At 38.8% G+C, this 13313-nt stretch overlaps 1 long non-coding RNA gene across 1 annotated transcript in view; it reads right to left on the bottom strand.

The window, feature by feature from the left end:
• The window catches only part of LOC148151953 (uncharacterized), a 79469-nt gene that overhangs the window by 65665 nt on the left and 491 nt on the right, over positions 1 to 13313 (bottom strand). The window contains exon 2 of the long non-coding RNA XR_015761054.1: positions 1343 to 1495. This is a non-coding gene — a long non-coding RNA (uncharacterized LOC148151953). The remainder of the gene's footprint in view (positions 1 to 1342; positions 1496 to 13313) is intronic.

Genomic DNA, 13313 nt, shown 5'->3' with positions numbered 1-13313 from the left:
CATTGAAGTAGTCTAATCCAAAACTATAGACCTAAACCTAAACAAAGAAAATTGCAAAGGGACGAGAAATAATTTGTGACAGACTGGGTAACTTCATTCAAAGGCAGAGACAGTGTTGGACAATGGCTAATACTTAAGAATGCACTGCAACAATTGTACATTCCTGAATGAGCGCAATAGGAAAAATGGTCCAACCATATCTAAAAGAAGAAATTCAGGATAATTTTGGATACAAAGAGGACCATACAAAGCTGTTCAAAAATATAACAAGGCTGAACACTGGGAGTAGTTTAGAATTCAGCAAAGGAGGACCAAAATGGGAGAACTGATAATGGAGTACAAGGAATTGGCAGAACAATTAAACAGCTATGGGGAAGATGTAACTTGCATAAAGTGGACACAGGGAAGCAAGGGTCTATCAGGAGGAAGAAAGTGAAGGATATTGATATTAGTTAATAAATAGTGCAAGAGAAATTAATGAGACTGAAAGATAATAAGTCCCAAGGTCTGATAATCTACCATCCAGGATACTAAAGGAGATATCCATTGAAACAATGGATGTGTTGGTTGTCACCTTCCAAACTTTTATAGATTCTGGAACAGACTGGCAAATTAGAGTATGGCAAGTGTAACCTCGCTATTTTAAAAAAAAGGAGGGAGGGATAAATTTGGGAATTGCGGACTGGTTAGCCTAATATTGTAGTAGGCAAAATGCTGGAGTCTATTATAAAGGATGTGATAATAAGTCAGAACATATCAATGGGATTAAATAGAAAAATTTCTTCATTAGAAATTTATTGATCTCTTTCCTGAACATATTCAATGGTTGAGCTTCCACAGTCCTCTGCAGTCAAAAAAATCCAAAGATTCACTACCTGTGGAGAAAAGGAATTTCTCCTTATCCAAGTCCTAAATAGATTGCCCCTCACTCTGAGACTTTATCCCCTTGTTGTAGAATCTCCATTCTAAGGACAAAATATTTCTGCACCTACCCTGTCAAAAGTTTTGTGAATTTCCTTGAGATCCTAAATTCTAGAGAATACAGATCCAGTCTCATCAATTTTCGTCACAGAATCAGTCTGGTGAATCTGTGCTGCACTCCCTTCATGGCAAGTATATCGTTAACAAGAAGATCAAACTGCACACAATATTCCAGGTGTGGTCTCAATGTGGTCTTCATAATCTGGAACATAACTTTATCTTTGATTCTCCAGCCTATGTTTTGGTTCCCATTCTCTGGAATTTTAGGCAGTAGTCTCTACTAAATTATTAAGGGAATAAACTTCATTTGCCACGTCTCTTCAGCAATCTAAAAATATCAAATCTGCTAATTCTTATTTACCTTCAAAAGTTGACTCAAAACTTTTTCTCAAGTCACAGCCACTTCAAACATTTTCCTGAACTCTTCTGCTTAACTCATGGTATGTATCTTGCCCTTTCCTTTGGTGGTCTGCCTAGCCTCCTTCATCAGGGAATAGTGGATGTTTGAATGGCACTGTTCAAAAGAGAAATCAAAAGAAAGGAGTAAATTTATATATAGTAACCAAATGTTATAATATGGCTTATTTTGCTGTTGTTTATTATCCAGTTTAAAATAAATGTAATAATATGGTTCACTGAGAGTAGAGAGGCTTTTATCTGCTTTAAAAGAAAACAAACTGGTTTCTGAATCTATTGCAGATCGGTTCCAAGAACCGCTATCACTAACAGGAATGATAAGCAGACAAGTCTGAACTGAAACATTTTGTGCTTCCAAACTATCCTTGTTATGTGGTGTGGTGCTAGTGAGTCGCAGTGCTGACTAAGTTGCCAAGCCAGATCAAACCGGTTATATTTACACAGAGCAGGGCTTGGCCGTCTATGTAACAGTGTCAACTTACATCAGCGGTGTACTATCTAAAAGTCTACAGTGCACACTAGTTCATGTCATTTTGACCAAATCCAGAACTTTAAACTTTGCTTCAGCTCAATAAGAATTTCTTAAAAACATCTAAGAACCCAAAAAGTGTTAAAGAAAACAAGAAAAACAATTTTTAATTTGAAGTGGATCTGTACAGTGTTTCCTTGCCTTCAAGGGCAATGGTATTGTAGAAAATTGCTTTCAGGCTCACTTATAAAGAAAAAAGTAATTTGTAAGTATTATACGTGACTGATGATGTGCAGTGGCAGTGACTTGGATCTCTGATTGTGTCCAGAACCACCTTTTTTTTATTATTTTAATTTTTCTTGAAACAAGGAACTGATCCTGTTTTTCTGTGCGTACCGTGCCCTGAGGAAGTTTCCACCTGCCAGGCAGGCAGTTTGGAAATTATAGCTGAGAGGAGTTAAAAATCACACAACACCAGGTTATAGTCCAACAGGTTTAGTTGGAAGCCCACTAGCTTTCAGAGCGTCGCTCCTTCATCAGGGGTAGTGGAGGGCTCAATCCTAACACATAGAATTTATAGCAAAAATTTACAGTGTGATGTAACTGAAATTACATATTGAAAAATTGATTGTCTGTTAAGCCTTTCATCTGTTAGAATTATCATGGTATTCTAACAGATGAAAGGCTTAACAGACAATCTATTTTTCAATGTATAATTTCAGTTACCTCACACTGTAAATGTTTGCTATAAATTCTGTGTGATAGGATTGAGCCCTCCACTATCACCTGATGAAGGAGCGACGCTCCGAAAGCTAGTGGGCTTCCAATTAAATCTGTTGGACTATAACCTGGTGTTGTGTGATTTTTAACTTTGTGCACCCCAGTTCAACATCGGCATCTCCAAATCATAGTTGAGAGGAGACTGCCTTACTTGCATCTGGATGGGCAAGTTCCACAGTTAGCCACCTTGTCTTGGTGTCTTGAGAATGATAGCAGTCCATTTGCTCCTGAAAATATCACACAATAGGAACATTGGAACATAAGAGCAAGAGGAAATCATTTAATCTGTTGTCACAATGATGGATTTGAACCCTAAAGTACAATGGATATTTTTAACCTTTTAAAGTCCTGTGCAGGACCCATGGAGAGTGAGAGAGAAAGACATTAACGAGAGAGATGATGAGGCTAACTAGCTGCTCCTTATCGGCAGAAAGCCAGGAATTTTTTTTGTGTTTTTCCCTTCGAGGACCTCTGGTCTGTGTATGTGCCAGATGGGGAAACTGTGCTCATGGAAGGAGTTGTGTTCTTGAACTGAGAATTGTGTGTGCTAGCATGGGTTCAAGTGCTAGTTTGCTGTTAAGGTCATAATAAAAGAATACCCAATAAGTACCTTTGTGTTGAAGGTAAAATAAACTGTCTAGCTAACAAACTAGTCAGAAGGGACAAGAATAATCAAACAACTTCCCTTGGAGTTTACCTTGTAGCAGCTGAGAGCCAATACGGAACAGACTTGAGGCTTGGAGCGGAGCAGGGACAGGTTTTGGAATGGGATCTGGCGTGGGCAGTCAGACCATGTGTGGGAGGTCCTGCATTGAGCTGCTGCAGTGTAGTCTTTATTTGTATTTTTTTTATCTGACTATATCTGTCAGATTTTTTATCTGTCACTTGTTTAACTATGTCTTACTTCAAACTTATTCTTTAAACACTTTAAAGTAATGCAATTATTTTTCCTTTTATTCTGTTTTGTAACTAAGATTTGTACCTTGGTACTTGGACCTAAGATAGCACCATAAGAGGCCTTTTCATTGACTCATGTACTTCTGTACTTGAGTACACATGGCAATAAAGGATATTCTATTCTATAAATTTTCTCATTCTGAGTGCTGCCAGCCAACACCAGAAAAAAGAAACAGGACAAAAGGATTCTAAATAACTGCAAAGCCAAAAAAAACCCCAAAACAACTATTCAATGATTAACATTCCACTACCTAATCTTCTTGAACCACTGAGAGAGAAGGATCGAAATCTCATTTAGCTTGTATCTTGTATTGTCTCTCTTTGTGTTCCTAATCTATGTGTGTGTTGTGTTATTCTTTATATTCACACTTACTAATCAATAAACACACTACTTGTTAACTCAAGAAAGCCCAGTTAAATTGGCTCATTTTAAAACACTTTCATTTTTTAGGGAGACTGTCTAGACTATTCCACCATTCAAGTAGATCATGGCTGATCATCACTCTCGACGCTCCGTTCCCACACTACCTTTATAGCATTATTAGTCTCTGGAACCTATCAAGTTCTGTGTTGAACATGCTCATTGATTGAACTTCCACTACACTCTGGGGTAATGAAGAAAATTCTCCTCATATCATTCTTAATTGTTTGAGACAATGTCCCATGACTTTAGACTCGTCAGTCAGAGGAAACATCCAATCTGCATTCAACTGGTTACAACCTGCAAGAATTTCGTAAGCTTCAATGAGATCACTGCTCAATATTTGAAACACCAAAGAATACAGGCTCAGTTTACTCAATGTCTCCTAATAAGAAAATTCAGGAATTAGTTTGGCTGCACTCCCTCTATAGCAGAAGAAAAGCAGAACAATTATATTTTTTTAACAACGTGATTCATTGCTGAACAATGTACTTCCATTAAGAAAAAGAACTAATGTGTATTGTATGAAATACTTAGAAAAGTATCTACATACTTGTCAGTTGCTGAACGCCTTGTTGATAACTTTTTCAATTCCAATATTTTCACAGATGTTCTCTTCATTGGCCTTGTAGTGCTAGTGGTAATTTAAAAAATCCAGAACTTGCTACCTGTATATTTTCTTACACAATATTCCTCACTTCATACATTATCTTTATTGACTTTAATTTGTTTACTACTCTTCTATTTCCTCAACTTCATGATCACATCCACCCACAGACTTCTAACTCTCTAAATCTATAACAAAGTCCAGCTCCTCTATCAATTATACATCTTTCCTGTGCCCTCTGCTCTTCAAACTCTAGCACACTGAAACATCTCACCCTACTACTCCAACAGTGGTGACAGATCCTTTAGTAATTCCACTATTCAAAAATTAGGCTATCATTGTATACATCTACATGCTGCTTAAAAAGTGGTTGACAATACAAGAGTAAGTCCTTCCAACATTGGGAGTTCCCACAATTCTAGATCAGAATTCTGGCAACACAAGGACAAGAGAAAAGGGCAGGTGTAGATTGTATGCTATGTGAAGCTTGTTCCACTGTTTAATACAATCAAGGCTGATCTTTGACTTCAATTTTAGTTTCTGCCAAATCCTTTGATTCCCTAAGAGACCAAAAATCTGTTTATTCCAAAATGCATTCAATGACATGCCCATGGAAAAATAATTCCACAAGCTCACATGATTTTAAGTGAAGGAATTTCTCTTAATCTCAGTCTTAAATTATCCTCTCCATAAACTTAGACAGTCCCTGATTTAAATTGGTTTAGTTTCCTCAACTAGTGGAAGCTTCTCATTAGTTACCCTGCCAACCCTTGGAGAATATGAAATGAGCTTTTTTTTTCTCTCAATTCCAGAGAATAGAAGATCAATTTACTTAGTCATTCATCAAAGGACAGCCTTCTCAGCCTAGCAAATAAGCTAGAGTCTAAAAATGTGGCATTGGAAAAGCACAGCAGGCTAGGCAGCATCAAGGAACAGGAGAGTCCTCACTCACTCCTAGGAAATAAACTAGTCAATCTTTGCTATACAGACTTCAATACAAGTATATTGTTACAGAAATATAGAAATCAAAATTGCGTACAGAAGTCCAAGTGTGGTCTTACCAAAGCCCTCTGCTGTTGTCAAAAAATATCCTTAATCCTCTACTCCTATTCTCTTTCAACATTAAGGTCAACATTCTGGTACCTTCCTACTGCTTGTTGCATGTGCAAACTAACTTTCTGTGTTCACCCAAGTCTCTCTGAACATCAACATTTACAAGTTTTATGACTTTCAAAATGATTCTGTTTTTCTATTCTTGCAAACAAGGTGAATAAGCTCACACACCCTGACTTTATACTCCATCTGCTATTCAGTTGCCCACTCACTTAACAAGTCTGTATGTCTTTGCAGACCATCTGAGTCCTCCTCACAGTTCACATTTCTGCCTAAATTTGTACAATTAATTCTAAAGGAATGACCCACCATCCATAGTCAATTAAAGTATCAAACTTAAAGAAATATATAACTCAAAAAGAACAATATAGTGCAGAACAGGCTCTTTGGCCCTCGATGAAATTAGAGATTAAATTAAAGGTTGGATGACTGGCTAGAATATAAAGAGAATGACTAAAATATTAATCAGGAGGAACAAATTAGAGTACAAGAGGAAGCTAGCTAGGAATGTAAAAACAGAAACCAAGCATTCCTATTGTTATCAAGACAAGGATGACCCCTCCGATAAAAACAACCCGAAATACCCAGGGAGATTTGCCTCGCTCTCTAAACTGTTAAAAGAAGTGTGAAAAGTGATATAATCTGCCTGTCATCCCAATCTATTATAAACGAATGGTTAAATGAAATAAACCCCTGACAATCACAATATAATCAACAAGTAACAATTTATTTATCAAACTCTTAACAGTAAACAAATTAACTAAACTGTTAACAAATTGAACAATTCCCCTCCAACTACTAATTATTCCCAAATAAAACAAGCATTCTAATAGTATGCAGTTCCAATAAATTATTATAAATCCCACTTACATAAACAAAATTTTAAAAAAATTAGAATTGAGTCTCTCTAAATTACAGTCAGTTTACATCTTCCAGAATATTCTGTATCTTCTCCATTGATCTTCTATCAGGAACGTCTTCTCAATTAAATTCTTTGGTCAGGGATGCCTTCTCCATCAAATACTTTTGTCAGGAATATTAGCTACAGGTGCTTTTTTTAGATGATGTTTACTCTGAGGCTTAGAGAATTCTGGGAGAGCCAAAAATTCTTTCTTTCGAGCTGATGGTTGTCAATTTGGGGGCAGATGGCAGTTCACTCTTTGTACAAATGCCCTCTTTTTTATACCCTTGATGATCAATCAATATTTTTACAATCAGATTGGTCCTAGGTTGTCTAAACTATTTGATTTAAATTTGATAGGTGTTTATTATCTAAGGACTTGGTTCAAATTGATTGGCTGAATTTAAGACATGTTGTCTTGGTAAAAACACTGCTTGGACTGTGAACTGTACAGCCTTTTGGTACAAATATTTCACTTCAGCTCCTCCGTGCACCTGCAAACCCATAGACATCCTTTATGAATCGCTAAGTATAGAAAAGGTACATCATCTTTTAAAGGGGCCACTCACTGCTTTTCCCATTTTAAAATTTTACAATTTTACAAACACCAACTTCACAATACTATTGACGTTTGTGAGAAGATTTGTAGCTTGGGTGCTCGTTGTCGTGATTCTGTTCGCCGAGCTGGGAATTTGTGTTGCAGACGTTTCGTCCCCTGTCTAGGTGACATCCTCAGTGCTTGGGAGCCTCCTGTGAAGCGCTTCTGTGATCTTTCCTCCGGCATTTGTAGTGGTTTGAATCTGCCGCTTCCGGTTGTCAGTTCCAGCTGTCCGCTGCAGTGGTCGGTATATTGGGTCCAGATCGATGTGCTTATTGATTGAATCTGTGGATGAGTGCCATGCCTCTAGGAATTCCCTGGCTGTTCTCTGTTTGGCTTGTCCTATAATAATAGTGTTGTCCCAGTTGAATTCATGTTGCTTGTCATCTATGTGTGTGGCTACTAAGGATAGCTGGTCGTGTCATTTCGTGACTAGTTGGTGTTCATGGATGCGGATCGTTAGCTGTCTTCCTGTTTGTCCTATGTAGTGTTTTGTACAGTCCTTGCATGGGATTTTGTACACTACATTGGTTTTGCTCATGCTGGGTATCGGGTCCTTCGTTCTGGTGAGTTGTTGTCTGAGAGTGGCTGTTGGTTTGTGTGCTATTATGAGTCCTAGTGGTCGCAGTAGTCTGGCTGTCAGTTCGGAAATGCTCTTGATGTATGGTAGTGTGGCTAGTCCTTTGGGTTGTGGCATGTCCTCGTTCCGTTGTCTTTCCCTTAGGTGTGTGTGGCTTTCACTTTAGGGTGGCACGGTGGCACAGTGGTTAGCACTGGTGCCGCACAGCGCCAGAGACCCGGGTTCAATTCCCGCCTCAGGCGACTGACTGTGTGGAGTTTGCACGTTCTCCCCGTGTCTGCGTGGGTTTCCTCCGGGTGCTCCGGTTTCCTCCCACCATCCAAAGATGTGCAGGGTCAGGTGAATTGGCCATACTAAATTGCCTGTAGTGTAAGGTAAGGGGTAAATGTAGGGGTATGGGTGGGTTTCGCTTCGGTGGGTCGGTGTGGACTTGTTGGGCCGAAGGGCCTGTTTCCACACTGTAATCTAATCTAAATCTAAATCTGTTGATGAAATTGCCCGGGTATCCGTTTTTGGCGAATACATTGGACAGGTATTCTTCTTCCTCTTTTTGCAGTTCTGGTGTACTGCAGTGTGTTGTGGCTCTTTGAATAGTGTCTTGATGCAACTTCTTTTGTGTGTGTTGAGGTGGTTGCTTTCGTAGTTTAGGACTTGGTCTGTGTGTGTGGCTTTCCTGTATACCTTTGTGGTGAATTCTCGGTTCGGTGTTCTCTGTACCATCACGTCTAGGAATGGGAGTTGGTTATCCTTTTCTTCCTCTCTAGTGAATCGGATTCCTGTGAGTGTGGCATTGATGATCCAGTGTGTGTTCTCTATTTCTGTGTTTTTAATGATTACAAAGGTGTCATCCACATATCTGACCCAGAGTTTGGGTTGAATTTGCGGTAAGACTGTTTGTTCTAATCTTTGCATTACCGCTTCTGCTATGAGTCCAGAGATGGGTGAGCCCATGGGTGTGCCGTTGATTTGTTCATATATTTGGTTGTTGAATGTGAAGTGTGTTGTGAGGCACAGGTCCAGTAGTTTGAGTATGCCGTCTTTGTTGATAGGTTCACCATCCTGTTGTCTGTTCTGTATGTCCAGCAGGTTGGCTATTGTTTCTATGGCTAGGGTTTTGTCGATAGAGGTGAACCGTGCCATTACATCGAATGAGACCATGGTTTCTTCCTTGTCTATGTGTATATTTCTGATGATGGACATCATCACCATGGTCTCATTCACCAAAAACAGATACCCCCACAATTTCATCAACAGATGCCTAAGGGAAAGACAACAGAACGAGGACATGCCACAACCCAAAGGACTAGCCACACTACCATACATCAAGAGCATTTCCGAACTGATAGCCAGACTACTGCGACTACTAGGACTCATAACAGCACACAAACCAACAGCCACTCTCAGACAACAACTCACCAGAACGAAGGACCCGATACCCAGCATGAGCAAAACTAATGTAGTGTACAAAATCCCATGCAAGGACTGCACAAAACACTATATAGGACAAACAGGAAGACAGCTAACGATCCGCATCCATGAACACCAACTAGCCACGAAACGACACGACCAGCTATCCTTAGTAGCCACACACACAGATGACAAGCGACATGAATTCGATTGGGAAAACACTACTATTATAGGACAAGCCAAACAGAGAACAGCCAGGGAATTCCTAGAGGCATGGCACTCATCCACAGATTCAATCAAGAAGCACATCGATCTGGACCCAATACCGACCACTGCAACTGACAGCTGGAACTGACAACCGGAAGCGGCAGATTCAAACCACTACAAATGCTGGAGGAAAGATCACAGAAGTGCTTCACAGGAGGCTCCCAAGCACTGAGGATGTCACCTAGACTTGGGACGAAATGTCTGCAACACAAATTCCCAGCTCGGCGAACAGAACCACAACAATACTATTGACATTTAAAAACATTAAGAACAAGTAAAATGGGTTTTGGTCCTCGACAGATTGAAACTAGGAATTTAGTAGTCGATGATAAAGAAATGGTGGAGGAAATGAACAAATATTTTGTACTTGTCTTCACTATAGAGAATACAAACAGCATTCCAATAATAGCCATAAATCAGGAGGTGACTTGACTGAAGTAAGTAAGATTATGAATGGTCTTAACAATGTGAACTTGGAAAGCTTCCTTCAGTGCATCAGTCCATAACTAGAGGAAACTATTTTAATGTTTGGGTTTGCTCTTTTAGGATAGAGATAAAGAGAATTATTTTTCTTTTGAGAGGGTTATGTGACTTTGGAACTCACTTTCTCAAAAGACGATGGAGACAGTGGTCATGAATATTTTTATGACAGCAGTGGATAGATTCTTGTTAGGCAGAGGAATCAAAGCTTCCTATTGGTAAATGAGAATGTGGAATTTGGAATACAGACCAATTGAATATGACGTCGTTGAATGACAGAGCAGGCTTAAGGGGTTGCATGATTTATTTCTGTTCCTATTTCACATGTTTATATGTAAACTTAGATGCATCACTCTCTGTCTCTTCATATAACTTATTAATAAAAATCATAAATAGCTGAGCCCTGATCCTTTTGGCACTCACAAGTCACAGGCTGCAAACTTGGAAATTCCAAATTTTTAAGCCTATTTGTTGCTTCTTGTCAATTTACCAATCTCTATCTATGTTCATATATCACCCTCAACTCCATGAGCTCCTTTGATGCCTATTAGCTTTTGTGTGGCACCTTATGGAATGCTTTTTGGAAATCAGAGTATACGACAGGTTCCCCTTTATCCATCCTCTTGAGTCACATCCTCAAAAATGGAAATAGGTTTATTGAGAAAGATTTTCATTCTGTAAAACTATGAGGGGACTCAACATAGAAGCATTGTTGGAGGCTGCCAAATTTTTGTTAAGACTAGAAGTCTGACCTTACCCCCAAACAGGAGATTATTTTTTCATCAGAGATCTCAAATCAAAATTATGAGAGGACTGTACAGAGTAGATAGGGAGAAACTGTTCCAATTAGTGGAAGAATTGTACATCACACCTTATGATGTATTTTATGGACTCTATGATACATGTCTGAAATATGCCCCTATGGCAGCTGCAATTCACATGAACTGAATTTGTAATAACATTTACAAAACAATTCTCTTGCTCAAGTCATATTACAGTAAAAATTGTGTTTTCTGAAGAATAGTAATTGCTGAAATGTAGGAATTTTGTACTGATTAGTTTGCACAGTGCATGCTCATACAAATTGCAATGTGATAAATGACCCGGTAATCTGTTTTAATTATATTAGATGAGGAACAAATAATGACTATAGTACAGGGGAGTGCACAACGGCGACTCTTCAAATCATGGCAACTTTCATGCCCACAGGTCAGACAGGGCATCCTTTTAATAGAAGCAGCAGCTTTTGTGATGCAGAAATCTCTCAATACTGAGCCAACATAACAGTCTATTCTAAAGTGTCCAGTGTGGAATTTGAAAACTACAATTTCCTGACACAAAGGAGAGATGACTACTAGGCCAGAATGAGACTGGAAACATGGCAACTTCTCAACACCTGAGTGTGGACAACTAATTTAAATAATTAAAGGCTACGAAAGGTGCCATATGTGCAGACTTGTAAATCTTTCACTGTACTCATGTGAGTACATGTTACAGTAAAGCTAATTCTGATTTGAGGGAGCACTTTGTGCTGCTTCGTCAGCAGCAGAGTGGCTCTCAAATGCACTTGATGACCAACTCTTATGAAACAAAATAAGGGACTTCCCACCAATGGACAAAAGGCTGTTGGTGACCCTAGGATTTAGGAGAGTTGGGGGGCAGGCAGGGGGGGGAATTGTGTGGCTGGCATTCCACAAACCAAAACAACATTTGGTGACCATTAGCCACCGCGCAGATACTCATAAGTAAACAACATGCTAAACCAACATCAGTAATACCTAAAGGTACTTGTTTGACTGTGATCAGAACCAAAACGTTTAGTGCAAAATAATCCCAAAGCAATTAGGTTAAGAAAGTTTTCTTTCCCCTAATACCAGTATATGTTACCGAACACTAGATCCTCGTCAGTTTCTCACAAATGTCTCTGGCAACAAAGCTGGCATGACTGATATTTGTGATTGTAAAGTAATTGACAGGTTATACAGTGGCTAGAAATACATCAGTCTTTGTTACATTGGAGATACATTTAGGCCAATATACAATAATGCCTATGAATGTTCTTTTTTGTTCTCTGGTTCCATTACTTTCAAATCCTCTCAACCCACTCCTGTATTAGTGGATATCTTTACCATCTATTTGGTGACCCAGATATATTAAAATTGACACCATGAAGACACACTTATGCTTTACAGCATTGATGCCATGTCTTGAAGTTAATCTAGGCATTTGTTCAGTATAACATTGTGTTCTCTCCCTCTGCCTTACAGCAAATTAGATTATCATATAAGAAAATTAGATTATCATACAAGCAGTTGCATATACTCCTTTCATCTTACTCAGAGGGTGGTGAAAGTCTGGGAATCACTGCCTGAAATGGCGGTTGAATCAGAAACATTGTTACATTTAATCAGCATTTAGATATTCACTCCTGTTGTCATAACCTCCATGGCTATGGAGCAAAAGCTGGAATATGGGATTATTGCAGTCAGATCATTTTTGACCAGTGCAGACACAGCAGTATGAATAGTCTCCTTCTGTGCTTTAACAGTCTGAGAGTCTGTGGTGTAGTCCTTTGTGTTCCTTGCTGTAATTGTCCATTAATTCCAATTGCAAATACGTCAAGATAAAAGACAATTTGACAAATCTATCCACTTGAACATACTTGCTAAATTCGTAAACAAATCTCCACTGGTAGGCAATGGGTAAGTATTATTGTCAATCATATTATTTGATCTTTGTTTACAATCTCCACAATCTGAATGGGCCCATCTGCTTTTTTTGAACTACCACAATGAGTATGACCCATTCTCTGCTGTTCACCTTTATCATCATGTGTTCTTTTTAATCTACTCAGCTCTTCACTTAATGCTTCTAAACATACATAAGCACTGACCTAGCTTTGCAAACCGATAGCGGTACATTGTCTTTTATCTTGACCTTGGCCTTCTGATACTTAATTTTATCATTTGGCCCTCCTTGATTGAAGCACCTTTCTTGCTATTTTAGCATTTTCTAAATGTTAAATGTGTTCTTACTGATCCTAGTTGAATGTAATTTGGCCAAGTTTAACTGTTCTTTTCAAGCTAATTCCTTCCCATCAGGAGATTTTGTTCTCTCCTACTATTACCAATGGAAATTAGGAGAAGGACTAATTGTATTCAACCCTAAGACTGATGTGACCAAGCTTTGGAATTCTGTCATTGGAATAACGAGTCAGTTTCACACCAGTTTTGCACAAGGGAATGTGATTTTGAGATATCTTGCACTCACCTTCCCAGATAACACATGTCTGCAGCTGCATCAAAATCAGCCTTGAATCTCCATGCTTCATTTTT

Source organism: Chiloscyllium plagiosum, unplaced genomic scaffold (genome assembly GCF_037043375.1).
Source record: "Chiloscyllium plagiosum isolate Xiang-an unplaced genomic scaffold, Cpla_swu_hap1 HiC_scaffold_2, whole genome shotgun sequence".
In the NCBI taxonomy this organism is placed as follows: domain Eukaryota; kingdom Metazoa; phylum Chordata; class Chondrichthyes; order Orectolobiformes; family Hemiscylliidae; genus Chiloscyllium; species Chiloscyllium plagiosum.
This window is presented reverse-complemented; position numbering and strand designations above follow the sequence as displayed.